Source organism: Phocoena sinus, chromosome 3, assembly GCF_008692025.1.
Source record: "Phocoena sinus isolate mPhoSin1 chromosome 3, mPhoSin1.pri, whole genome shotgun sequence".
NCBI classification, from domain to species: Eukaryota; Metazoa; Chordata; class Mammalia; order Artiodactyla; family Phocoenidae; genus Phocoena; species Phocoena sinus.
The window spans coordinates 61,175,430-61,201,371 of record NC_045765.1 but is presented as its reverse complement, the minus strand read 5'-3'; the positions used below and the strand labels follow the sequence as shown (position 1 = coordinate 61,201,371).

The 25,942-nt window shown below is 46.5% G+C and overlaps 1 protein-coding gene and 1 long non-coding RNA gene across 3 annotated transcripts in view; one reads left to right on the top strand and one right to left on the bottom strand.

Annotated features, from left to right (window-relative positions):
• The window catches only part of FSTL4 (follistatin like 4), a 456,287-nt gene that overhangs the window by 250,409 nt on the left and 179,936 nt on the right, over positions 1-25,942 (bottom strand). The window lies entirely within an intron of this gene.
• Positions 2,242-24,046, top strand: LOC116752012. The gene is made up of 3 exons (XR_004349392.1): positions 2,242-2,374; positions 11,407-11,474; positions 23,907-24,046. It is a non-coding gene; the product is annotated as an uncharacterized LOC116752012 (long non-coding RNA).

Genomic DNA, 25,942 nt, shown 5'->3' with positions numbered 1-25,942 from the left:
AGGCACTCGGCAGTGGGAGGCTCTGGGCTCGAGGCCCTTCACCCGGGTGCTTTGCCACGGAGTGTGTTAGATGAGCGTGATTCTCCTGTGTTACTGGAAAATGGGTTATCCTGGAGAGCACCAGAGGCTATTTGGAAGAAACTAACCAGCTCTAAAAATATCAGCCTTTGTTTCTTTCCCACAGAGTGCTGGCACTGTGTCACTATTTTAATAAACTGCCCTGCGGGATGAGAAGGATACCCACTAGCCACCCCATTTCGAAGAAACAAAGCCCAACCTTCCGAGCCTCCGGTCTTTCAGTTCCTGTTTTGGTGCTTTTGCCCCGGCTGTGCTACCTGCCCAGACTGGGCTCTCTCTGGTACATCAGCTCCAATGCACCCTTGGGGTCCACTTCCTCCACCAGGTGCCTGCTGCCACCTCCAGTCCGAGGGCCCATCTCTGAACCCCCTGACCCTGAGAGGGTCTGCCCTACTCTCTAGCCTCAGGACGCCCCACGGGTGCAGGACCTTTGTCTTCTTGAGCCTGCCCCTCACTCAGGATTTAAGAAACGCAATAGTTTTCAAAGCTGTTCTCCCTGTTTCGGTGCTTAACCCCCAGGCTAGAAGCTGGGATGGGAAGGTGGAAAGGGCCCCCGCATGTCGTGACTGTTCAGGGGTGTACCTCCCTTGCCACCTCCACGTGGGGAGCTGGAGGGATGGAGGCACGAAGGGGAGGCAACTGTCCGTAGAGGTGGGCCTCCTCTGGGGTAAAGGGGACTAGAAACAGGAGTGGCAGTGCAGCGAGGCCCTTCAGAGACCACCTAATCCAGGGCAGGCATCAAAGGAAGGCCAGTGAGCTGTGGACGGGGGTGGGGAGAATCCTCTCTACCTGATCCTATCCCCTCTGAGACACCCACATGCCCAGGCTGCACCCAACACCTCTGAGGACCAGCGCTGCACGTGGTGCTTCCGACGCCCAGGTTTGACCATCCTGCAGGTGTAGCTCCCCCAGGCTGTGCTCTGAGGGGTCAGTGTTAAGAAAACAGTTGTGCCAACCTGTGCTCATCGAAGTGGCCAAGAACACTCAGGTTCTCTCTGACATGGAAATGGGCTGTTGGCAAATATTTGATTCCTAATTATTTGCAATTAAGACAAAAGTACCTTGAAAGCCCTGTACCTGCCCTTCCCAGTCTGCGACCAGTACGCCCCCTGAACAAGCGGAGAATGCCGTGCATGGGGGCGGCCTGGGGTCCCAACCCCAGCCTCCGAGACGCCGGCCAAGCGTGGTTTCATTAAATGAGGCCCTCGTCACCACTTCCTCCTTGTTATGAAAACAGAATGAATTCCCCCCTCCTACCAGGACGATGATAAAACAGTAATGGGAAAGGTAACCAAGTGAGGCTGCCAGCAACTGCCTACAGTATTTATGAGGACGACCATGATGCCTGAAAAAGATATAATGTGCTTAATTTCTAGTCATAAAGAAAGTCATTTACCCGGGTTAGAAACTGATCATCTCACCCAATAAGCTGCTTTTCAACACTAATTAAATGTACCTGACATGGTCAGACATGGGAATTGTTACATGAAAGTGATGGTGGCAGAAGAAACAAGTCCATTTGTACCAGTCTGTGCTAAAGCCTCCCTCTGCAATTCAAATAAGGATTCTCGATTTGACCGCCACAGACCAGGTGGTGGAGGTTAGCCATGGTGGAGTCAAGCCCGCCCGACCCCAGGGGAGGGATCAGAGGGAGAAGCCTTCCTCCTTCGCCCAGAGCAGGAAGCCTCCTTCCTTGGTTTCTCACCTCTGACCACAGCACAGAGCACAGACAGTTCAGTTATTTTGCCCCCAAACTCTGACTCAGTCTCTGAAACTGGTTCTTCACACAGAGTAAACCAGTGAGCTCTCCCCTCTCAGGGATCCTGCCCTGAGTGGCACACAAGGGGAAACCCCTTCGAGTTCCTCTTTGGGATGCTAATTCCACTTCAGGCATGTTTGCCCAGGGCAGCATTTCACCTGAGAACTTGTCCTTGGCTTGCCTACTGAAGGGAGCCCCTCCCCTTTCCCAGCCTGAGGAGGTCATTCTAGGTCTCTGTGGGCGGTGCTGCCTAGGCCCCCTCCGGCCAGCCTCAGTGTCCCAGCAAAGGGCTGGGGCTGAGACGCCCACTACCTCGCCCCACCCCTCCACAAAGCCACAGTGAGGCGATGGCTTGGCTCTACGGTGGCTGCACACTGCAGGGCCCAAGGCCAAGAAGAGTGGGACGTGGACGCAGAAGACGAGAGGCGACAGGTGCAGCCCCAAGTACCGGCTGCCCTGCATGCTGATGGCCTCACTGCTGCCTGCCGTGAACCCCTGTCTGGCACCGCAGCGGTCTCCAGCTTCTGCAGACAGAAGGTATTTGTACAGGAATGAGGGGCCCACCTGTCAGCAGACATAGCCCCTTACACGCAGATTATATGCTTTATTCTCTGTGCATTGATATGGATCCACCGGGGGAGGGGCTGCAGCCCATATCCTGTGTCATGGTCAGGTTCTTTAAAGACCTAGAGCGAAGAGTGGTGTGTGTACAGAGGTGTAGCTGTGTGGGCTGTATCAGGCAGGGGCTGAAGGTGATGATCCCAGTACGTGTCCCTACCTCATGGCCCCAGACATGCCCAAGGTGGTCTGGAGACAGAGCGTCTGGTAAACTTTGACTCCGTTTAGCTGAGACCATGCTAGTGCCTTGGAAGTGGCTGCAGAATTTGGGTTTCTGCGAGAGCCAGGCAGAGACCCAGGTCTGCAGCCAGTGCAGTTTCTACACACCAGATGCGGTGGATGGTGACAACGGGGTGCTTCAGGAGTGCCTGCCGGCCAGCCCTCCAACCACCTATTCATCCAACAAATACTTACGGAGCACCTCCCATGGGCCAGGCCCTATTCTAGGTGCTGGGGACACAAGGCAGACTGGGACACTGTCGTCAGGGCACTGACAGTACAGTGCAGGAAGACACACGGGAGCGTGGACGGGCACACACATACACGAGACAAACGCGGGTTGGGGAAAAGGCCAGGAGGGAGTTAAATAGGGCGATGCGGTGGGCCGGCTTTCATCTGAGGTCAGGGAAGCCTTCTTGTTTTTGGTGGTGGGGCTTTCATTTTACTTTATTTATTTATATATTTTTAACATCTTTACTGGAGTATAATTGCTTTACAATGGTGTGTTAGTTTCTGCTTTATAACAAAGTGAATCAGTTATACATACACATATATCCCCATATCCCGTCCCCCTTGCGTCTCTCCCCCACCCTCCCTATCCCACCCCTCTAGGTGGTCACAAAGCTCCGAACTGATCTCCCTGTGCTATGCGGCTGCTTCCCACTAGCTATCTATTTTACGTTTGGTAGTGTATACATGTCCATGCCACTCTCTCACTTCGTCCCAGCTTACCCTTCCCCCTCCCCATGTCCTCAAGTCCATTCTCTATGTCTGCATCTTTATTCCTGTCCTGCCCCTAAGTTCTTCAGAACCTTTTTTTTAGATTCCATATATATGTGTTAACATACGGTATTTGTTTTTTTCTCTTTCTGACTTACTTCACTCTGTATGACAGTCTCTAGGTCCATCCACCTCACTACAAATAACTCAACTTCATTTCTTTTTATGGCTGAGTAATATTCCAACTGTATATATGTGCCACATCTTCTTTATCCATTCTTCTGTTGATGGACACTTAGGTTGCTTCCATGTCCTGGCTATTGTAAATAGAGCTGCAATGAACATTTTGGTGCATGTGTCTTTTTGAATTATGGTTTTCTCAGGGTATATGCCCAGCAGTGGGATTGCTGGGTCGTATGGTAGTTCTATTTTTTAGTTTTTTAAGGAACCTCCATACTGTTCTCTATAGTGGCTGTATCAATTTACATTCCCACCAACAGTGCAAGAGGGTTTCCTCTTCTCCACACCCTCTCCAGCATTTATCGTTTGTAGATTTTTTTGATGATGGCCATTCTGACTGGTATGAGGTGATAGCTCATTGTAGTTTTGATTTGCATTTCTCTCATGGTTAGTGATGTTGAGCATCCTTTCATGTGTTTTGTTGGCAATCTGTATAACTTCTTTGGAGAAATGTCTATTTAGGTCTTCTGCCTTGAGAAGGTGAGATTTGGCCTGAGACCTGAAAGTCAGGGGGCAGAGCCCCGGGCCGGGGAGAGAACAGCAGCCTGGGGGCCTGGAGCCCTGTGTACAGAGCAAGGGGTGGCACAGGGAGAGGCCTGGATTGCTCCCAGGCAGACCCTCACTGGGAAAGAAACCGTCTGTAGAGTCAAATTTGCCGCCTTGCCCAGCTGTACCCCTGGGGAAGTGGGGTGACCCTGGTTCCCTGGAAGCCTGCAGTCAGCTCTTGGGAACTGAGTGTTGGAGGGAGGCCCCATCTCCTGGCGTTCAGCACTTCTAGCTCCATGCCGGGCTGAAAGGGCCCGTCCTCAAACACTCTCACAGGCTGCAAGGCTCTTAGCACCTCACAGGCTGCTGGTAGGGACGAGAAAAGCTCTCCTGGTCTCTCACCACTGGCCCCTTGGTGGCAACCTCCATATTCTCTGGGTGACCTGAGTACTGCGGCTGCCCTGGGTCCACCTCTACCCTGCAAAGTCTCATTCACGCTCAAGGGCTGGAAAGAGAATCTGCAATTCCTCCCAGGGAGATGTGCATTTCCAGTAGTACCCAGCCGGGGGGCTGTGTGCTTAAAGTAACTCCTAGTCACTGAGTAAACAGTAAACTCCTGTTTACTGAGGCGTGCAATGGCCAGGCACCATGCCTAACACCTACGTGAGCTCATCTAATCCTCATTTCTTCCTCGTAACAGCCCTGTGAAGTAGACACACAGGCCTCACTCTGAATGTATTTGTATATGTGCCCATTTTACAGGACTAGGAAATACAAGTCAAGCAGTGACATGCCTATGGTCAGACAGCAAGCAGGTTGTAGGTGGTACAGCCCAGATTTGAATGAGTCTCACCTCAAATCCCTCGGCACAGGGATAATCTGCTCAGTCAGGAATACGATCCCTGCCTCAAGGAACTCAGGCCAGGAGGGTTCAGGATGTCCATAGTCTGAGCTTCTGCAACATCAGGACACATACAATGTCCGCATGCCCTGGCCGTAGGCTTTCCGCTGCTGATTTTGCAGCTAGGAGGCCAATTTAGCAAATTCCTCTGAGGGCTGGAGGTTTACGGAGTCACAGGAGGAAGCGCTGCTTGGATCTTCGAACACATCGAATCCCCAAACCCCACTCCTCAAGCACTGGACACCGGGTCCGCGACCCCTCCCTCCATTATGATGTCTTTCAGCTTCAGTGGCCCCTGCTCCCCTCCTCTGGGCTTTTCCCCTGAAATCGTTCACGTGACTAGTGGGGCAGACGTGATGTTCTCTCAGTGACCACACAGCACAGCCTAAGCCGAGAGCACTGTGTGCTTCATGAAAATGGAAGTTTGACCAGCTTGGAAACACGTGACCAATTTTCCAGCTCCCAAAGCTTAACAGAACCATATGGTTACCCATCGCTGGAAGGTAACTTAACCTGTTCTGTGTATGGCTCACAGATACTAAATTAAGGTCTGACAAATTGGCTTCAAAACACACCACTAAGTCAAAGCCAGAAATGCCTGGCACACGGAGAGAGGAAGGAGGACCTTTAACCCTCAGCGGGCTCTCAGTTCTGCCTGAGGAATTTGATTCTAACCAATTCTGCATCAAGCCAAAACACAGACTAGGATGCTACACACTGTCCAAGGGTCCCTGGGCAGGGCTTCTGGAGACAGTTATTTCCAGTCAGGGATGAAGAACATAAGTGCCAAATTATACTTTCCAAAACTTGAAAACAGGACTCTGATGAGAATAAAAATAAGCAAGTGTTAAAGATATATTCAACTCAGTAATGAGGGACCTGCAGGAGAGTGAAGCTGGTTCAAAGGAGAGTTGGAGGAGGTATACAGGCATTGGCGAGAGAAGGTGGGATGAGATAGCCAGGAGAGGCACACCACCAGGTAATGACCTATAGGGCAAGAACACCATACCGTTCGGGGGTTATTTTTTCCACCAGAAAGAGTTTGCATCTTTACTGGAAACAAATCTGTAAGTTAACATGTAACTGCATAGTCTGGGCCTTTAATTAACACAAAATAGTGAGTTGAACAAAGATACAATTCCGTAGCATGGATCAGTATATCATTTTTATACTGCTAAAACATGTTCCCATATGACACGGGGAGAACTTGCCACCCTCCCTTGTCCTTATTCCCAAGCTCTGGATAATTTTCCCAATGCCACAAAGTACCTACAGATGTCATCTGAGTTGGCTGTCAGGACTTCACCCTTGCCTCCTACCTGGGCAGCTCCTTCTTCTGGAGGCCCCAGCCTCACAAAAGACCCCAGAGGGAGGAATGAGACCCCAAACCACTGAGCTCAGCTCTGCTGAACTCTCACGTGCTGAAAGGCACCTGGTGTGGGAGGGTGAGAACAAGCTGGAGCCGGTCGGGTGCGAGGTGAACCCATCTTAGTGCTCACGTGAACCCTGAACCGCATCTGGGGTTTCAAGCAACCCGTGGTTAAACCTCACATTGACCTAGCCCTGGGCTCCTGGCCTTGTTAGCTGTATGATTCCAGGCAAGTTCCCCACCCTCTTTTCCCTCTAATTTAAAAATGAGGATAACAATGGCTTACCCTTTACAGGATTTTGTCCTTTTTTTTTTTTTGAGGATTAAATGAGCTGATTCATGTGAAGGGCTTGACACATAGTAAGTGCTCAATTCAGACATTTGGAATTACTGACAGGTTGAATAAATAAGACTGAAAAATAAGAAGCCATTTGGGTTTACTGATATAAGTGTATACAAGCGTGGGCTGGTTACAGTCTTCAGGAGGCCTGCCTTAATGAAAAGGGGAGCATATTTATATTGAAAGTATTGCCTGGTTTTAAAAGGCAGACTCACACACACACACACACACACACACACACACACACACACACACACAAAAGGCAGACTCACAATAGCATGCTTCATAATATCTCGAAGAAATGCTTCCCTTGCAGTTTCCCTTACATTGGGAGTTTGCTTGACCCAAGTAAAGTCTGCCCAGCTTCTGAGGGAGTCTGAAATCACACACTTCTCAGGGCACAGTGAAGAGCACTGGCCTGAAGCCCGAATGCAGCAGGCTCCACTCCACACCTCAGGGTCCCTGCCAGGCGAACCCAGAACTCAGTTTCAAAGGTAGCCATGGCACGGGCCCTGGTCCTGTGAACGTCGCAGGCCCACTTACCTCAGTCAGTCCTGCTGTATCTCTCCCCTCTGGGAGCCCTTTGCACTGTTATGCCATCTCTCCCTCTATATTGTATGATGGTAGTAAAGCCACCCGACTCACGATTTCTAAGAGCGTTCTCCCTGGGGCCTCCCACAGGCATACTCCACTTAGAATGGGCTCCCAGACTGCTGGCCCGGAGCTTGTTCTAGCTGTTTGCCAGCACTCAGCACTTCTCACCCCCTGCTCCTGTGGCTCCCCTGACAGAAGAGCAGGCCCTGGGGCAGGGCCTCCGCAGCCAGACTTCACAGTCACCCAGAGCTCCAGGGCGGGCATGCGGTAGTCCCTGTGGCTTCAGGGCAAAGATCAGGTTCTATTTCTGCTGTTCAGAGCTCGGCACAGGGCCTGGCACAGAGTGGGCTGCGGAAAACGCCAGGTGAAAGACAGAATCTGATTAGGACACTACAGAGACCCAAGACGGCTTGCTAGAGATCTGAGTAATCAGAAATCAATGGTTCCAAAGAGACAGACATGGCGACACCATGAGTAATAGAAGGAGTGGAGACTGTGGACAGCATTTGGTTGGGAGACTAGAGACCTGGGTTCTGTCCGGGTTCTACCAAAGCAAGTCTCCTTCACACCTGAGCCGCAGTTTCCTTATCGGTAACATGAGGCAGTGTCTAGAAATTCCTTGAGACTGAATTTAGGGTGTCTATAAAAGCCTGTGTTCTAACTTGCACATCTTTTGGCTGTAATAAAACTACAATAATCCCTTCTTTTTCTTTTTGCCTCTATTTGCCCTATCAAGCTACTTCAACTGGCCTCTGAAGGGTTATTTCAGAGACGAACTTGGGAGGAAAAGCTGTATAAAAATGTGAAGCACAATAGGATTTTTGCCCTTGGGAGAGTTTCTTTTACAAAATGGTTTTGTTTTAGAGAACTTCCTCCAAATATACTCCTATCCCCAAGTTCCTGTTCCTCTCCAGTTCGCATCTGTCTTATTCTCTGTCACCAGGGCCCTCATTTTTCCTCCTGGTACCGAGCTCCCTTGTCACTTTCTCTAGCTCCTCGGGGCTCCCTGTGTCTTCCAGCTGAGAGGGCCAGTTGCTGCTGCTCTCAGTGGGTCTTCACTCTCTCCCTGATGCCTCATTACGTGGGTTTGTTCCTGCTTCTCCACCAACCAATGACTCAAGGCCATGACACCTCGGACTGCCTCCGATTATTTCAAGGATCATTGTAAAGACGCTCAGCGTGAGCCACCAGGATGCTCCCCAACACTTTAGACCTACGACCGCAGAGGGGATGCTAAGTCCTTCCAGGGCCCTTTACCTGCTGTACAAGTGCTGCCCCCAGGTCAACGCATTATCTTGGTAGATCACTGGTCTTTGTGATGTATATTATAAACAGAGAGAATAATATGTACTTCTTGACCATTCTTTTAAAGAAAAAAATGAAGCACAATGAAAATATCTAATAGCAGCACAGAAAAATTTAGTACTTTCAATCAGAAGGGTATCAGTTTCTCCTCTCAAAGATCTGCCCTTTTCTCTCATTGGGATTAGCAGCCATAAAAATATTTGCTGGATAATATCAAAATAAAGCTTAGTAATAGTATCAAATAGGTAATTCCATTTCTCCTCTGGTTTGCCTGAACCAAGTGGTTGCTGAGGCCTCTGGCAGGGGGCCTAAGGGCTCAGGGAGGCTGGCTATCCTGGCTGAATGGGTCTCCCCCCGAGACCAGGAGAGCACATGCTGACCAGAGAGCAGGAGGCTTCTTCCAGGTGTCTCCGCAGGGGCTTGACAACCTGTCTACTCCCACATAAAGGCCCTCAAGACCAGCCACCCCCTATCAGGGCCTATCTGGGAGACCACTACTGCATTAGAGTCCTTCAGCGTCTGAACTTGAGCTCCAGGGAGCAGGCAGTGGACCATAACCACGGACACTAGGGGGTCCAGCCTCCAGGGGGAGGAAGAACAACCAGAATCAGAGCTGCTGGAGCAGGATAACAACTTCAACAGAGACAACAAACTATCAAAACTCCAGAAGTGACTACAGCACAGAGAAGGTTTTCAAGAGGGTTGTGATTTTTGAACCAAAAAGAAAATCAGAGGAATTTAAAAAGAGAATGGTCAGTATTGGGACTCAAATTAGTGGCCTCCAAGATCAAGTAGAGTACATATCTCAAAGCCCAGAGCAAAAATAGAAAAAAAAAAAAAACTCTAAAATACAGTAGTCATTCCAAATAAAAACTTTAAGGAAAAAAAGCATGGAGGACAATTTCCAAATACATCCTTTTAAATGACCAACCACTGTTTCAATTAAAAATCAGAAGCCAGGCTTCTCTGGTGGCACAGTGGTTGAGAGTCCGCCTGCTGATGCAGGGGACACGGGTTTGTGCCCTGGTCCGGGAGGATCCCACATGCCACGGAGCGGTTGGGGCCGTGAGCCATGGCCGCTAAGCCTGCGCGTCCGGAGCCTGTGCTCCGCAATGGGAGAGGCCACAACTGTGAGAGGCCCACGTACCGCACAAAAAAACCAAAACCAAAACCAAACAAAAATCAGGAGCCAGATAGGGATACTTGTCATCATCATTTTTATTCATAAAGGGAGTATAGTAAGACAAGAAAATGAAATATTAGTAAAAATTTGGAAAGACAACTAACAATTATCTCTTTTTGCTGATTGTATATCTATATACTTAGAAAACCAAGGGGCTCTAGTGCAAAGATATGAAAATTTTAAGAGAATTATTATGAGGTGGTTGGACAGATGATAAATAGGCCAAAATTAACCATTCTTTTCTTCACTAGCAAAATGATTAGAAATGAGAAAGGGAAAAGAGTCCACTCACAATAATGATAAGACTATAAAAGATAAAACTACATTGGCCCCAGATAACCAAGAAAAAATAAGAAAAAGAATAATGAAGGGGGATGTGCCTTTCCAGATATCAGAACATCAAACCAGAAAGCTGTTATGATCAAATCAATATGATAATGAGTGAGGAATAGACAGATCAATGACTGTAGCTGTGACAATAAAATAGAAGAGGGGATCCAGAAATAAATCCCTGTGTATCTGAAAAGTCGATGTATGACAAGAGTGGCTACTGCATGGGGTACATGCTAGTCATTTGATAAATGATGTTGGGGTACCTAGCTATCCACCTGGAATAAAATAACATCAGAACCCTATTTCACACCACATAAAAGTCAAATTCAAGTAGCTGTACACGTTTAAGTTAGTCTTATTAAATAATGAGTGGATATAAAAGAACAGTTACACACTTTGTGGACAGCATAAGCATTGCAGCACGATGAACAACTATGTACTCACCTACCCATTTAAAGAAAAAGAACAGTTTCATTAGTTTTGAGTTCCTCCGATACTATACCCTCATTTCCACTCAGAGGTAAACATTATCTGGATTTGTTTGTTTATTATTATTTTGCTTTTCTTTGTAGTTTGATCTCATCTTTGTATTTCTATGCAATATACTGCTCTTTTTTTACATGTTTCTGAACTTTACAGAAATGAATCACATTGTATTTATTTACCTGAGAAGTTACCTCTTTGCTCTTGCACTATGTTTTGTTTCATCCACATCGTTGCATGTACCTGTAATTCGTTTTCACTTATGTTGCTCATTGTACACACATGTCATTACTCATTTATATAGTCTATTTAGGTTGTTGATTGCCTTTTCCCATGGTCCTCTTTCTCTCTTTTGTTTCTTTATTTTGGATTGAATACTTCACCTTTCATTCTTTTTCTTCTAGTCATAAAAATTGAACATACTCTTTTTATTCTTCTACTCTTTACTCCATAAATTAAAAAATGTATAAATTAACCCAAGTCTGAAGTTAACCAATAACTTTACCCTCCACACGAAGAGCATAGGAACTACAATCATTCCTTTCCTGACCTGAATATATAATAGTATATATTAATTCTATTCTTATTCCTCAAAATTTCTTAGTTATGTTTGTCTAAAATATCCATTTTATCCTTGTTTTAAAGAGTCATTTATGCTGTGTAATTAATTCTATGTTCACAGATTTTTCCTCTCAACTCAATAAACATTTTATTCCCCTGCTTCTTGGCTTCCACTGTTGTTGAGATGTCAGCTGACAGCCTTTTCATTCTTTTGTAGGTAATCCATCTTTTCTCTTTGGATCATTTTAAGACCTTTCCTTTGGTTTTCTGCAGTTTCTCTATGATGTAAGTATGCATATTTCTTTGCTTTTGTTCTGCCTATAATTCATTGGGTTTCCTGGAAGTGAGGATTCATGTCTTTCATCAATTTGTGGAACTCGCAGCCATCTTCCTTTAGATACTGTCTCTGCTCCATTGTTTCTCTCCTTTTTCAGGCATTCTGATTAGACACGTGTTACAAGTTCTCATTCTGTCTTGATATCTCTTATCTCTTTCACCTTTCCCATATTTGGTTTCTCTGTGCTGCATTCTGTGTAATTTTTTCAAATTCATCTTCTAGCTCCTGAATTCCCTCTTTGGCTTTTTCTAGTCTACTCTTACATTCTCCCATTGAGTGTTTAACTTTGAATTTTTATTTCTAGAAGTTCTATTTAGTTCTTCATGAAGATGAATGGTCATCTGTAGAATCTCTTGATTTTCAATCATATTCCAATCTTCAAAAAATATTAAACATACATATTTTATTTTCTGTGTCACTTTGCTGCTTATGCTGGTTGTTATATGGTGCTTCCCCCCATGGTGTTTTAAGATTTTTTTTTTAAAAGAATGAGCTCACATTTCCCGGAAGTCGATCTGTGAAAATTCAGGATGCACAGTCTGAAGATGGGCTCATCTTGATTGTGCCAGGCATTCAAGGACTCCATCATTCTGGGTTAAACTCAATTTTATGTTTGAGATTTTACAGACGACCTAGGTAGTTTGCATCTGAGCTATAATTTCTTGTGGAGATCAGCATATGGTTATATGTTATCATGGGATATTTTCCCTCTCTGCTAATTTTGTGCCAAGATTTGAGACAAGCACATTTCCTTGCACTTGCTTGGGACAGGGTGTGTTTCTTTCTTGTTTAACCCTCCACTGTGGATGTAACCCTTTCGAGTTTCAGGTTTATAATGGGAAGGGGGAAATTTTTCCAAATATGTCCACCTTGGAAGGACCCTGGGATTTGTCCTTGCTGCCCTGAATTATGTTGGGTGTGCAAACCAAAGCTAAGGTTCACCCAGTTTGGCAAAAGCCCTCCAGGTAAAGCCAGCTTCATAGCTACATGACCTCTCTCGGTTTGTGATTTCAGTTGCTTTTTTAACCTGTAAGTACTCCTTACATTCTTACCAGCACATCAAAGCTTAAAAGAATTTATAAATATATTTCTCTGCCCATTGCCAGAGGCAGAATTTAGATTATGACTTTAAAAACTTTTACATAACAATTTAAAAAACTGAAGTAAATACAGGGGTATGACATTCAACACAGCACTAGCTAGCTCTTTGGAAAGTGGCTGAGAACTGCTGTGCCACAGAAGAGACTCAGGAAAGGCTGGGGTCATTGCCAGATAGCCTATTGTAATTTTCCTGAGTCCACCTGCATGTTTAAAGCAAACTTAAGCCCTTCCATCACCAGAAAGTTAAAAATTAAAGAGAAGTCTATGAATGGGGTGCAGTGGAAAAAAAGAAAAAGACACAGTTGTCCCCAATAACCTATGTCCCTATCTGCCACCTCAAAGCCCAGAGCAGGTCCTCTCAGGAGCAGTATTTTTCTCAGTATACAGATGTGGCTGGTGACAAATACAAGGAGAGTGACTGGCCACTTTTGGACCACTTGTGATAAAAGAAATAAAAAGATTGAGTTGAGTTTGAAGTATCTTCTGCATAAACAATGCCTTTAGGCACCGTGTGGGTGTCCGACCTTTAATGTCGTCTGATCTCTAGTTTATACTGACCAAAGCAAACCTGCTTTCGATTGGTCCTGCTCTCCGGAGGCAGCAGCATCAGAGTGAGGGCTTTACTCTCACTGACATATTTCTACCTAAAGCCTGGGCAGAAGTCACTCTGTAATAGGTGTTGGCTCAACCTTATTTACAGTGGCAAAATGGAACAATATTAAAAATCAAAATGTCCTTCTAAGCAGGGCTTATTAGCCAAAACAAAATTATTTTTGATTTGTGACAACTAGCATATTTATCATCTCAACTCTAAACATGTCAGAATGACTTTTGCTTTTTTAACTGAAGGAGAGAAAATTCTAATGATATTTTAACTTCAAAAATTCATAGTTAAGAGGTAGGCAGCAGAGTATAGTGGTGGCCAGGTGGCGGGGGTGGGGCACCACAAGGAAGGGGACCAAAGGATGATGGCCAAGTTGGTTCTGGTAGGCAGCTGCACTGGGCAGTGGCAAGGTGGAATTAGGACCCACAGAGGAAGGTGGGGTCAGGACATTATTTTATATACAGAGGGACCTAGTAATGGATGAATACCTTGAGGATAATGGGAGCCAGGTTTCTCATTGAAGAAGAGAGTTATAAATATGAAAAGAGGGAAGCTAGCAGGAACCCTATAGAATGAGCCCTGTATATATATATGTGTGTGTGTGTGTGTGTGTGTGTGTGTGTGTGTGTGTGTGTGTGTGTATGTGTATTTCCTGTACCTCTTTTCTGAGAGGGTCCAGGAGCAGCAAAACTCCAGTGGCAAGGAGCACATTTTACTCTCAGTCTTGGTTTCTAAATGCAATTCACCACTAATGGGAACCAAAGCTCTTTGAAGAAATGGCTTATTCCAGAGAAGGGGCAGGGAAAGTATAAGAAGAGCCCAGAATATCTTGTTGTGCCAGAAAGTAATGGAAAACTTTCTTACATATCAAAAGACGGGACATATCAAAAGACACAGAAGCTACTTTGCAGAAGCTCCCACTGGCCAAATCTGGGATATTTTGGGCATGAAAATAAATAATGACAGCAGCAGATAATATCCCACTGAATAAACAGAAATCTACAAATCCAGACTGATTTTTAAAAAGTGAGCAAACAAATGGGGAAACAAAATTCTTCCAGTGGATTACAGTAGAATTACAGTAGAATTTCAATTAATAAAAGTAGAAGAAATCAAGGAATTAGAAAATTTTCATTTGGCAATGATAGTACTAATTATTTCAAACCAAAAAAAAATCAATAAATGCTAAAACTAGTGGGTGAAAGAGGAATAACAGGATATTTACATAGTTTCAAAATAGCTCATCAGAAAACATTTATTAGTTTTAAAGGAAAACCGAGCAACTTTACAGTGGAGAAAGCTGGCAGATATCACCTTATTCAAGTGATCGGAGTTAACATCACCAGTGATGGGAGAAGTTGACATCAATTCTTAATTGCTGGGATGCAGGAGAAGTGCTCATCATAACTTCATTTATATTCTTGCCAAAGTTTCATAACCTCAAGTCACAAGGAAACATTAGAAAAACCCAAATTGAGAGACACTATTAAAATGACTGGCCTATAATTTTAAAAAATGTTAAGGATATGAAGGTCAAGGAAGGATTGAAGAACTGTTCTGAATTGAAGCAGGCTGAAGATAGATGACAGCTAAATGTAATGGGTGATCTGGTGTGAATTCTCTTACTAAAAAGGATGTTGTTAGGACAGTCGGCAAAAGCTGAATGGGGTCTTTTGTGAAGTATATATGAGAGTTCTTTGTATTGTTCTTACAATTTTCCAGTAATATGGAAAATATTTTAAAAAATAGGGCATCTTAAATTTCAGACAGAATTATACTTCTGTATAGGACAGAGAAATTTCCAAAAGATTGTTGTCCCCATTATAACAACAAAAAAAACCCAGAAGGACTAAAATTCATACCTTTCTTAAAGTCGTGTGACAGTAATGATGGAATATATGTCTAAGTGAACCAAATTCAGAGAAGAACAAGCCTTTAATAGAACTGAATATACAATATATGAATTAAAGGATTTACTAGCTGGACTTTAATAAGAATAAGCTGACTGGACACAGCAGATAATGAGATCAGCAAATTCCTAGATAAGTCAATAATAAAAATGACTGCAGCACAGAGAAGAAAAATAGTGAATAAAGACTGAACAGATCACCAGAGAGCTGGGGGATAATCTGAATAGGACTAACATACATGTAATTGGAGTTTTAGGAGAGGAAAGAAAGAATAGGGCAAAAGGAATATTTCAAAAGATATTGGCTAAAATTTAAAAAACTGACTCAATCCATGACATGGGAGGTAAGAGTATTCAAGGGAGAAAAGACAGCCTCTTCAATAAGTGGTGCTGGGAAAACTGGAGAGCTACATGTTAAAGAATGAAATTAGAACACTCCCTAACACCATAAACAAAAATAAACTCAAAATGGATTAAAGACCTAAATGTAAGGGCAGCTACTACATAACTCTTGGAGGAAAACATAGGCAGAACACTCTCTGACATAAATCGAAGCAAGATCTTTTATGATCCACCTCCTAGAGTGATGAAAACAAAAACAAAAATAAACAAATGGGACCTAATTAAACTTAAAAGCTTTTGTACAGCAAAGGAAACCATAAACAAAATGAAAAGACAACCCACAGAATGGGAGAAGATATTTGCAAATGAAGGGACTGACAAGGGATTAATCTCCAAAATATACAAACAGCTCATGCAGCTCAATATCAAAAAAACCCACAAACAACCCAATCAAAAAATGGGCAGAAGATCTAAATAGACATTTCTCCAAAGACAGACAGATGGCCAAAAGCACATGAAAAGATGCTCAATATCACTAATTACTGGAGAAATGCAAATCAAAACTATAGTGAAGTACCACCTCACACAGGTCAGAATGGCCATCATCAAAAAATCTACAAAAAATAAATGTTGGAGAGGGTGTGGAGAAAAGGGAATCCTTCTACACTGTTGGTGAGAATGTAAACTGGTACAACCATTATGGAGAACAGTATGGAGGTTCCTTAAAAAACTGAAAACAGAGCTACCATATGATCCAGCAATTCCACTCCTGGGCATAGGAGAAAACTGTAATTCAAAAAGATACAGGCGGGCTTCCCTGGTGGCGCAGTGGTTGAGAGTCTGCCTGCCGATGCAGGGGACACGGGTTCGTGCCCCGGTCCGGGAAGATCCCACATGCCGTGGAGCGGCTGGGCCCGTGAGCCGTGGCCGCTGAGCCTGCGCGTCCGGAGCCTGTGCTCCGCAACGGGAGAGGCCGCAGCAGTGAGAGGCCCGCGTAACGCTAAAAAAGAAAAAAAAAAAAAAAAAAAAAATGATACAGGCACCTCAATGTTCACTGCAGCACTATTTACAATAGCCAGGACGTGGAAGCAACTTAAATGTCCATCGACAGAAGAATGGTTAAAGAAGATGTTGTACATATATACAATGGAATATTACTCAGCCATATAAAAGAAGGAAATAATGCCATTTGAAGCAACATGGATGGATCTAGAGATTGTCATACTGAGTGAAGTAAGTCAGACAGAGAAGGACAAATATTGTATGATATCACTTATATGTGGAATCTAAAAAAAACGGCACAAATGAACTTATCTACAAAACAGAAATAGAGTCACAGATGTAGAAAACAATCTTATGGTTACCAGGAGGAAAAGGGGGAAGGATATATTGGGAGATTGGGACTGACATATACACATTACTGTATATAAAATAGATAACTCATAAGGACCTACTGTGTAACACAGGGAACTCTACTCAATACTCTGTAATGACCTATATGGGAAAAGAATCTAAAAAAAGAGTTGATATATGTATTCAATATACCTGATTCACTTTGCTGTACAGCAGAAAGTAACAACATTGTAAATCATCTGTACTCCAATAGAAATTAAAACAAACACAAAAAACAAAACAAACAAACAAAAAACCTGAAAGACATCAACCAAATATCCAAGAAGTTATGTGAACCAAAGCAAAAGGAACTCCAGCAAAGAAAACCACAAAGAAGACCATCATCAAACGACTGAAAACCAAATATAACAAGAAAATGTAAAAAGAAGCCAGAAGAAAAAAGGTATACCACCTTCAAGAGAATAAGAAGAATGATGTTGGGACTTCCCTGGTGGTGCAGTGGTTAAGAATCTGCCTGCCAATGAAGGGGACACAGGTTCAAGCCATGGTCTGGGAAGACCCCACATGCTGTGGAGCAACTAAACCTGTGTGCCACAACTACTGAAGCCCGTGCGCCCAGAGCCTGTCTCCGCAACAGGAGAAGCCACTGCAAAGAGAAGCCCATGCACCGCAACGAAGAGTAGCCCCTGCTCTCTGCAACCAGAGGAAGCCCACACATGGCAACAAAGACCCAGTGCAGCCAAAACCAAAAAATTTATTAATTAAAAAAAAAAAAAAGAAGAATGGTGTTTCATTTCTCATCAGAAACAATGGAAGTCAAAAGACAGTGAACAAAGCTTCCACTACAAGAAGGAAAAAGAAGAAAGAACACTGAAAGGAAGTAGAAGGAAGAAAAATAAATGTAATAAAATAAAGAATAGAATAAAGAAAAAGAAAAGAAATCACCAAACTAGAAAACATTCCCACCAGCAGTATATGAGTGTTCTGGTTCTCCCATATGCTTGCCAACACTTGCTATGGTCAGTCTTTTAAACTTTAGAAATTCTAATAACATCCTTGTAGTTTTAATCTGTATTTCCTAATGACTGATGATGTTGAACATCTTTTTACATGTTTGTGTGCCATCCATAAGTATTTATCTAAGAGAAATGAAAGCCTATGTCCACAAAGGACATGTACAAAAATATTCATAGGAGCTTTATTTATAATAGTCCCCAAATGGAAACAAACCTAATGTGCTTCAGTAGGAATGACTAAGCAAACTGTGATGTGGTCATTCAATGAAATACTATTTAGCAATACAAAGGAACGAACTGATTCACCAACAAGGAGGAAACTCAAGAACGTGATGCTGAGTGAAAGAAGCCAGACACCAAAGATTCCCTACTGTATGGCTCCACCTAATGAAGTTCAAGAATAGCTAAGCTAATCCATGGTGACCAGAACTGGAATAGTGGTTGCCTCTGCATGTGGGAGGGTTGACTGGGAAGGGACGTGAGATCACTTTCCAGGGTGATAGAAATGTTTAGAGTTTTGATTTGAGTAATGGTATATACATTTGTCACACATTATTGACAAAGACCTATGCATTTCATTGCGCGTAAATTATACTTCAGTTAAGAAAGAATCCACATTCAGGTTTTACTTTTTTTCAAGACAACACTTAAGATTAAATGATCACAAATGGAAATTGAAGAAATCTTTTCTATTGCTCCCAAATCTTACGCAGCAATGCTGGGCGCCAGCAGGGCCGCGACGACAAGCCGCTGGGGGATTTGAGCAGGAGGGTAATTCGATATGATTAATGCTTTTAAAAAGGATTCTGGGGCTTCCCTGGTGGCACAGTGGTTGAGAGTCCGCCTGTCGATGAAGGGGACACGGGTTCGTGCCCTGGTTCGGGAAGATCCCACATGCCGCAGAGCAGCTGGGCCCGTGAGCCACGGCCGCTGAGCCTGCGCATCCGGAGCCTGTGCTCCTCAACGGGAGAGGCCGCAACAGTGAGAGGCCCGCGTACTGCAAAAAAAAAAAGGATTCTGTTTGCTGGGGGGAGGGTTGACTGAAATGGTGGCCAAAGGAAAAGCAGAGGGACCGGTTTAGGAGGCTGCTGGAGTTGCCAGAGCATCAGATGCCGTGGCCTGGACTAGGGTGTGGGACTGGGGGAGGAGCGGAGGGGCTTCTGTGCTGTTTTAGGCAGGGCTTGCTGATACAGCAGGTGATGCTGTGAGTGAAGGAGAGGGTCAAGCTTCTTGCCCGATAACCAGGTGAATGCTGCTTACTACCTACTGAGACGGGGAGAACGGAGGATGATCAGGTTTGGTCATAACATCAAGAGATTTGTTCCAACTGCACTAAGTCTGAGGTGTCTATTAAATGTCCCAGCACAGAAAATCAAGGGGCAGTTGGCTTTGTGAGCCTGGAGTCCAGGAAATAAGTGTGAGTGGAGACAGAGATCTGGAGGATTTTAAAATCATGGGACTAGATGACATCACCCAGGGAAAGAGTGTAGACAAAGAAGAAAAGAGGGTTAGTTTGAAAAAGTTATTCTTAGACAATTCTCAAGTGTGGAAATTTGTGAAAGTTAACAATTCCACCTCTGCGTTAGGAAATTTGTGTTTAATTTGAAAACGATGTGTTCAATTAGGTTATTCAGGCTACCTTAAAAGAAACTCTTGGCAAAATTATTTTATTTTTTCTTTACGGGTACAAGTTGTTCCAGCTTAGAAACAACACCCGAGGTCCTCGGGACTTGGTTATTGTTCTAACGACCGAGGCTCCTGGTCTGGTGCTCTGAGAGCCTGAGGTCCAATGAACAGGGAACAGACTGGAGCTGCATGGCCTCCCTGCAGCCAAGCTCCAGCTGTGGCGTTTCCTGTACACAATTTCTGCACGAGGACCATAAAGGAGAAAGATCCCCTGGTATTACTGAAACATGTTGGGGCCAGCACACTGGCTTCGTCCTCGGACTGCACACAGTAACTTGTTTCTCGGACGGTGTCTCTGACTCCTGTTTGACTATGCAGCACTGCTCACCTTGATGGAGGCGGCGCCCGGACCTGCATCCGTTTACATCAGCAGAAGCTTCAGTCCTCAGCCCATTCAGGCAGCACCCCAGCTGTCCCGTTTGTACTTTAGGAGCCAGAGTGCGCACATCTTCTCCCCTGGGGGAGGCCCCCGCCTTGCTCCCTCACGTAGCCTGGTGCCCCTGCCGAGGGACTGCACACCAGGGCTCCCCGCAGAGCAGATGCTCCACACATCTGTCCCAACCCTGAGGCAGGGGTGCTGCCTGATTCTGCTACAACACAAGGAAATAAGGCCCTGCCACACGCAGGTGGGAGCTTCCAAACAGCTGTGTGCTGGGAAGTGGGTGGCGATGGTGGGGAGACAGAGAGGTGGAAGGAGACCCCGAATGGGGACCAGAGTGGGGACGTGGGGTGGGTGGGGGCGGTGACAGCGCTGAAGGTGAGGGTGGCTGAGTAGCGGTGGGATGACTGTGGAGATGAAGGGGTGGTGGTCCACAGTGGTGACGGAGAGGACAGTGGTGATGATGATAAAGGGGGTGAGAAGCACAGACCATTTTCTTCCCCTCTGAGAAGGAGTCCCCAAAATGACGGGTGAGAGAGGCCAGGGGACCTGCACAGGGCAGGAAATAGACGGATACGACCGAGTATGAACCTTTTCACAAAAGAACACGCAATAGGTCCACGAAGGCTGGGGGCCCACAGGCCAGGACGAGAGGGCCCCCATGCACACGGCCCGAGTGCTGAGGCCGAGCGGGGAGGTGGGGGACAGCGCTGCGGTTCCAGTGGGTAACCAACCCACCCCATGTCACTGCTTGCTCCAGGGCCAAGGGCACTCGCAGATAAGCAGGGCCATGCCTACCTCTGTGAAACCAGGATGGGCTGTCCACCAGAAAGGGCATTCTGTGTGACACCACTAGAAGGAGTGCCTGTACCCTAGGTTTCAGGGACCCCGGGACCTGAGGCAGCCAGCCATTCCTGGGCACAGGGTGCCCCTGAACTTTATAGCAGTTCAAAACAGTCAGTGCAGAAGGACTCCACTCACTGGTTACTAGTGGGGACCTGTGGGCAGTGCAGGAGGCCATGTTGGGAAAACCTATGAAATAATCATGTCAGAATGATGAAAACCTTCTCCTGGGACCAGCTGACAACACAGGAAGTTCACAGAAAATTTGAGAAATATACAACCTGACGGAAATGTTTTCAAGATGGGGAATAAAAGATATTTTAATTCAACACATTAGAGACAAGGACATAGCATATTTTGAAGCACTCTGAGTTTGCAGCCACTCAGTTTTGATATTTAGACCATCCGGGGCACCTGGGTCCCCTCAGTTTGCTGGCCCACGCTGCCTCCCTGTTGGTGATGCTGCAATACCTGGCCCAACACCTGACAGGTTAGATGACAGTGTCCTCTGAAAGGCACCACTGCTCATCCCAGGCCAAAGGAAGGCTGGACTGGACAGGGAAGCTGGCAGTGCCCTGACCATGTGGTCACATGGGCCATTTTGTCTGAGTTCACTATGGACAGTTCCCATTTCTGGGCTCATTTCTAAACACAGAGAAGGGAAAGAATGCTGGCTTTGGGGTCCAACAATCTTGAGCTCCTCGTCTGGAAAATGGGAGAACAAACCTCACCCGGAGGTCAGCAGAGAAGAATACAATGAACATAAAACACCTGGCCCAACTCCCAGCATACCCCAGAAACATGCTAGATCTTTCTCCCTTCCCAATACAAAGAGATTCCATTGAAAGGAAACATATAAAAACAAATCTATAGATCCTTTACATGAAATTTCTCATCTATATCAGATTGTGCTGAAATCTTAGCCTGTGAATTAACCTATTTCAAGTGAACATTGATAGAAAAGATGGATGGGCTCACATTTATTGAGAATTTACTATGCTCCAGACACTAGAAGTTCTTGATATAGATTTTCATCATGGGTGATTGTGTTACCAATTTTTAAAAACACTTTACTACAAAGGTTTTAGTTTGTGCATCTCTTTAATATTAAAATTTCATTCAAGTGACAAAATAATGAGCTTTAGCTAAAGCCCAAGATTTGTTCCAGAAGCTGTTCTCAAGCTATTCAGATGGCCTGTCCCAACTGGTCTTCCCCTTTATCAAGAGACCCAGAGTAAGGCATCTTGACTGACACACATAAGACCAGGCCCATCCCCGCTGGCAAAGCTGTTAAACTGCCAGGCCTGAGGCTTAACAACTGTCCATAGCAGAAGCTGTGTTGAGATATTAAGAAGAGACATAAGGGACAACTATTTTGAATGTGAGTTTAGACTGTTCAGCAGAAAACCTGGCAACGTAATTAGCAGACTCCTGTGAGGAAAGATTTAAGGCCCAACTGACTCCTAAGACTTTCATGACATCTGAATCTCCACGGCTGGAGATTCATTTCTTGGACTAGCCCTTCTGGGCTCCTCTCTGAAAGTATCAATTTGAACTTTAAGTTAAAGCATTCATTCATTCATTCACTTATTGAATAATTTTGTGTTCCTACATGGGCTGGGCACTACGTCCTGGGAATACAGCAGAGAACAGGACACACATGGACCCTGCCCTCAAAGCTTATGGTGCCATATACAGCTGTGCAGTTTGTGCACTGCACAATACGTCCAGTGGGGGATGAAATCTAGCGAAGTTCATAGTCTACGTTTCCTGGCATTGGGTTGAATTTGTCTGGATGAAGGGACACTATTTTCTCTGCAAGGAGTTGTCCTCTACTTGCCAAGCCAAGAACTGACAGCGCTCTGTTTGCCCACTGGGAGCACTTTTATTCTGATGTATGCAAAGGCTGTGGAGGAGACGGTCCTGAACACATGGTCCCAGGGCCGTGACGGTCTCACGGATGTCTCCACAGCCTGTTGGTTTGGGCAGAGGTCTCCCCCTGTCCCACAGCTAGGCCTCAATGGGAGGACGGAGACATGAAAAAGAGAGTCTGTGTTTGAAGTTGGGGTGAGGGGAAGGGAAGCAGGACCACTTGGGTGGGCTCCAGTCCTCCTGTCCAGTGTTGTGGACCTCACTGGGCAAGACCCTCCTCTCCCTGGCCTCGGCCCCCTGCTCTTCGGTTTAGGGGCAGGTGGAACTGGACTATTTGTGACTTCCCTTGCAGTTCTCATCTGCCCTTATTGGTCCACCGTCCCTGAGAGTAGGCCTCTGATCTCAAAAGAAACCATCCCTCCCAGGTAGGAATTCTTAAAACACAGAACGTGCTAACGGAATACTGAGTGTGGCCCTTTATGCCTGAACACAGGGAGGCCTTCCCCACCAAAGGAGTGAGCACAGAGCAGCTGGGAGCCTGAGGATGCGAGGAGGAGACCGGCCTCCCGCCCCTCCGTGGGGCTGTGCTGACTGACAGGACCCGTGGACTTGGGGCTCCAGTATAACAAGCCACTGTCACTGCGTGGTGGCTCTGGGCAGATGGGCTGTGCTGCTCTCCTGGTTTGGAAGCTCCCTAATTGGAGAACAACCCGAAGGTGGTCTCCTGACAGAGATCATTAGGCGAGAGACTAACAATTCCGATTACTCATAACACAGCTCCCATGGCCAGTTAACAGCAGAAGAGGCTGAACTGTATCATGGGCTGGGGGGATGATCTCTACGGCTTTGTGCCTTCTGACGGCGTGGGACACTGGGCAGCTGCAGAGCAGAGGAAGTGGTGGCAGAAGGGGTGGCGGAGGAAGGGCTGGGGGAGGAATAATCTGGGAGCATCCGTCCTGCTGCGCCCCAACCTGCAAGTGGACAACCTGCCAATCCCTGATTTAATGACACATGGATAGAACCTCCAAGTCCCTTCGTCAGTTTAACAAACTCCACTGCCACCACAAGGTGAGAACCCAAACCCCGTATAAAATATCTCCTCCTTCCAAGAGTCAGCATGGGTTTTGGAAGGAGCAAGCCAGCGTTTCAGGATCTAAAACCAGCTCAGTCTCAGCATGTCTTGTCACATTCTTGGCATTGGACTTCTGAGCTCAAAGGCTCAGGGGACATTTGGTTTTATTGAATCAGAAAATACACCAACGTTCCTTCTTATAGGCTGGCTCACATCGTCTCCTCCAGAAGGTCCCAGCAGTGTCACCAGAAGAGAGTCAGCCAGCCCTGGTTTACAACCTGCTTCTGCTTTTACCAGCTGTGTGGCCTTGGACCAGTCACACCTCTCTGGGCCTCAGTTTCTACAGCTGAAGAGCTAACAACCAGCACCTCGCCTAAGGGTAAGAGAGGGCTCACTCACAGCACTCAGAACAACGTGGGGCCGCCACAAGGTTCTCAGTACTTGGAAGGGCTCCTTGTTCTATCAGTTTCTTCAGCCAAACCCTATTCTAAAGGAATGAACCCAGAAGCCTGAGAGGACGGAGCCCCCCTGGGAGTAGCTGTAACTGTCCATCTCAGGGGCTTGCCTTTCCCCATTGGCAGGGCTGCCGCCTTCTCTAGGGCTCCCCAAGCCCTGAGACAGGGACTCCTTTTGGTGGGAGGGTGGGAGGGGGAGGGCTATACAGGAACACTCCTCACCAGTGCTTCCTGCCGGGAGTGCACATAACTGGCGGGTCAGTGATGGGGGGGAGTGTTCAGGCTAAAAATGCAGATTCCTAGCCTCCATGTGCGGAGATTCTGATTCAGCGGTTCTGGGGCTGGGGCAGGTCCTGGGAGTGTGTGTTTTTACAAGTGCCCTGGCTGAAGTTAGGTTGCAAAGCTGTGGACCACGTGCAGAGAAGCCCCGCAGGGCTCCAGCTCCTGCAGTCGGGACACACAAGGCTTTGAGTTCCAGCGGGTCCCGGCCTCTCCCCTGACCTGGGCGGCGGCCCTGCTTGGGCCGAGGGCAACACACCAGCTCAGAGGTTTCACGCGGCACCAGAGAAGTGTGGGCCTCTGGGTCTCTCAGGGGAGGTGCAGAGGACATCTGCTTTCCATTATGGATCTTTCTGGAAAATCAGGTGTACACAGAGGGTAAGAGAGAGAGAGCTGGGGAGGTGGTTATTTCAAGGACTCTGCTGAGGCCCCTAATGGGAGAAGAATCACCCTCTAAAACCAGATGTTACCTTCCGTTAGTTGCGAGGTCGCAAGTAATGTGTGACTAACAATGCCTGAGGTGTGCCAAATTGGGAATGAGTTACTTTTCAGAGAATGAATTTTGAGTGGATTTAAATTTATCCTGACAAAACTCATTCTCACGCACTTGTGCTCTGAAAAACTGTGGCGTATGTATGAGGAACTGCAGCCAACGTGTGTGGCACCGGGCAGGGCTTCTGGTCTTTGGTACCTGGGTGTGCGAGACAGATGATGTAACCCGTCACACATGTCACGGCGGGAGACAGACCTACTGCACCACCTGGGCTGTGATCCACGGCTCATGTCTTGCCCCAGGGCCCCTGAGCCGGGTGCCTTGCTGGCCTCACCCTGCTGCCACCTCTGACTAGAACCCTGAGGGCCTCTGGAGAGGCCTGTGGGGATGCCCTGCCCGGAGCCGACCAGACACGAGAGACAGAGGGCGAGGGTGAAGGGGAGGGCTGGGGCAGGCCCGTTCCAGGTTCCAGGGGGTGGTCCACAGTGAAGCCCAGACATTCCTCCCATCAGAGACGCGCGAATGGCGGATGCTGTGCCGGTGCTCAGCTTGGCAGCAGTCGCCGGGCCCCGAGCACCGGGCAGCTCCATGCAAACAGGAAGTGACTGCCCAGGTGCCGGCGTGCCACGGGCAGGGGTGCTCGTCATCACGCGCTGCAGACCAGCCCTGCCCGTGACCGCAAACACATGCGTGGGCACTCCAACTCGGGATGCCCCTTTCTCTTTGGCCATTAACCTTAATGCGACTCTTTAAAAGGATTTTTTCTGGGGACTTTCCCCAGTGCCCAGCCCAGGGCTGGCACACAGTGAGCTATGCCCGGTCCGCCGACTGGCTTCACTGTTAAGGGAGTAACTGTAATACATGAGCAGCGCTAGCTCTGTTACCACGTTAAATGCAAACACCATCTTTCTAAGTTGCCTCCTTAAGTCCCAGTGGCATTTTTCAGAAATGAGTGAGTGCCTCCTTGTCCACAGGCAGGGATTTTAGTTTTCTCTTTCCTGCCTTAGAGATG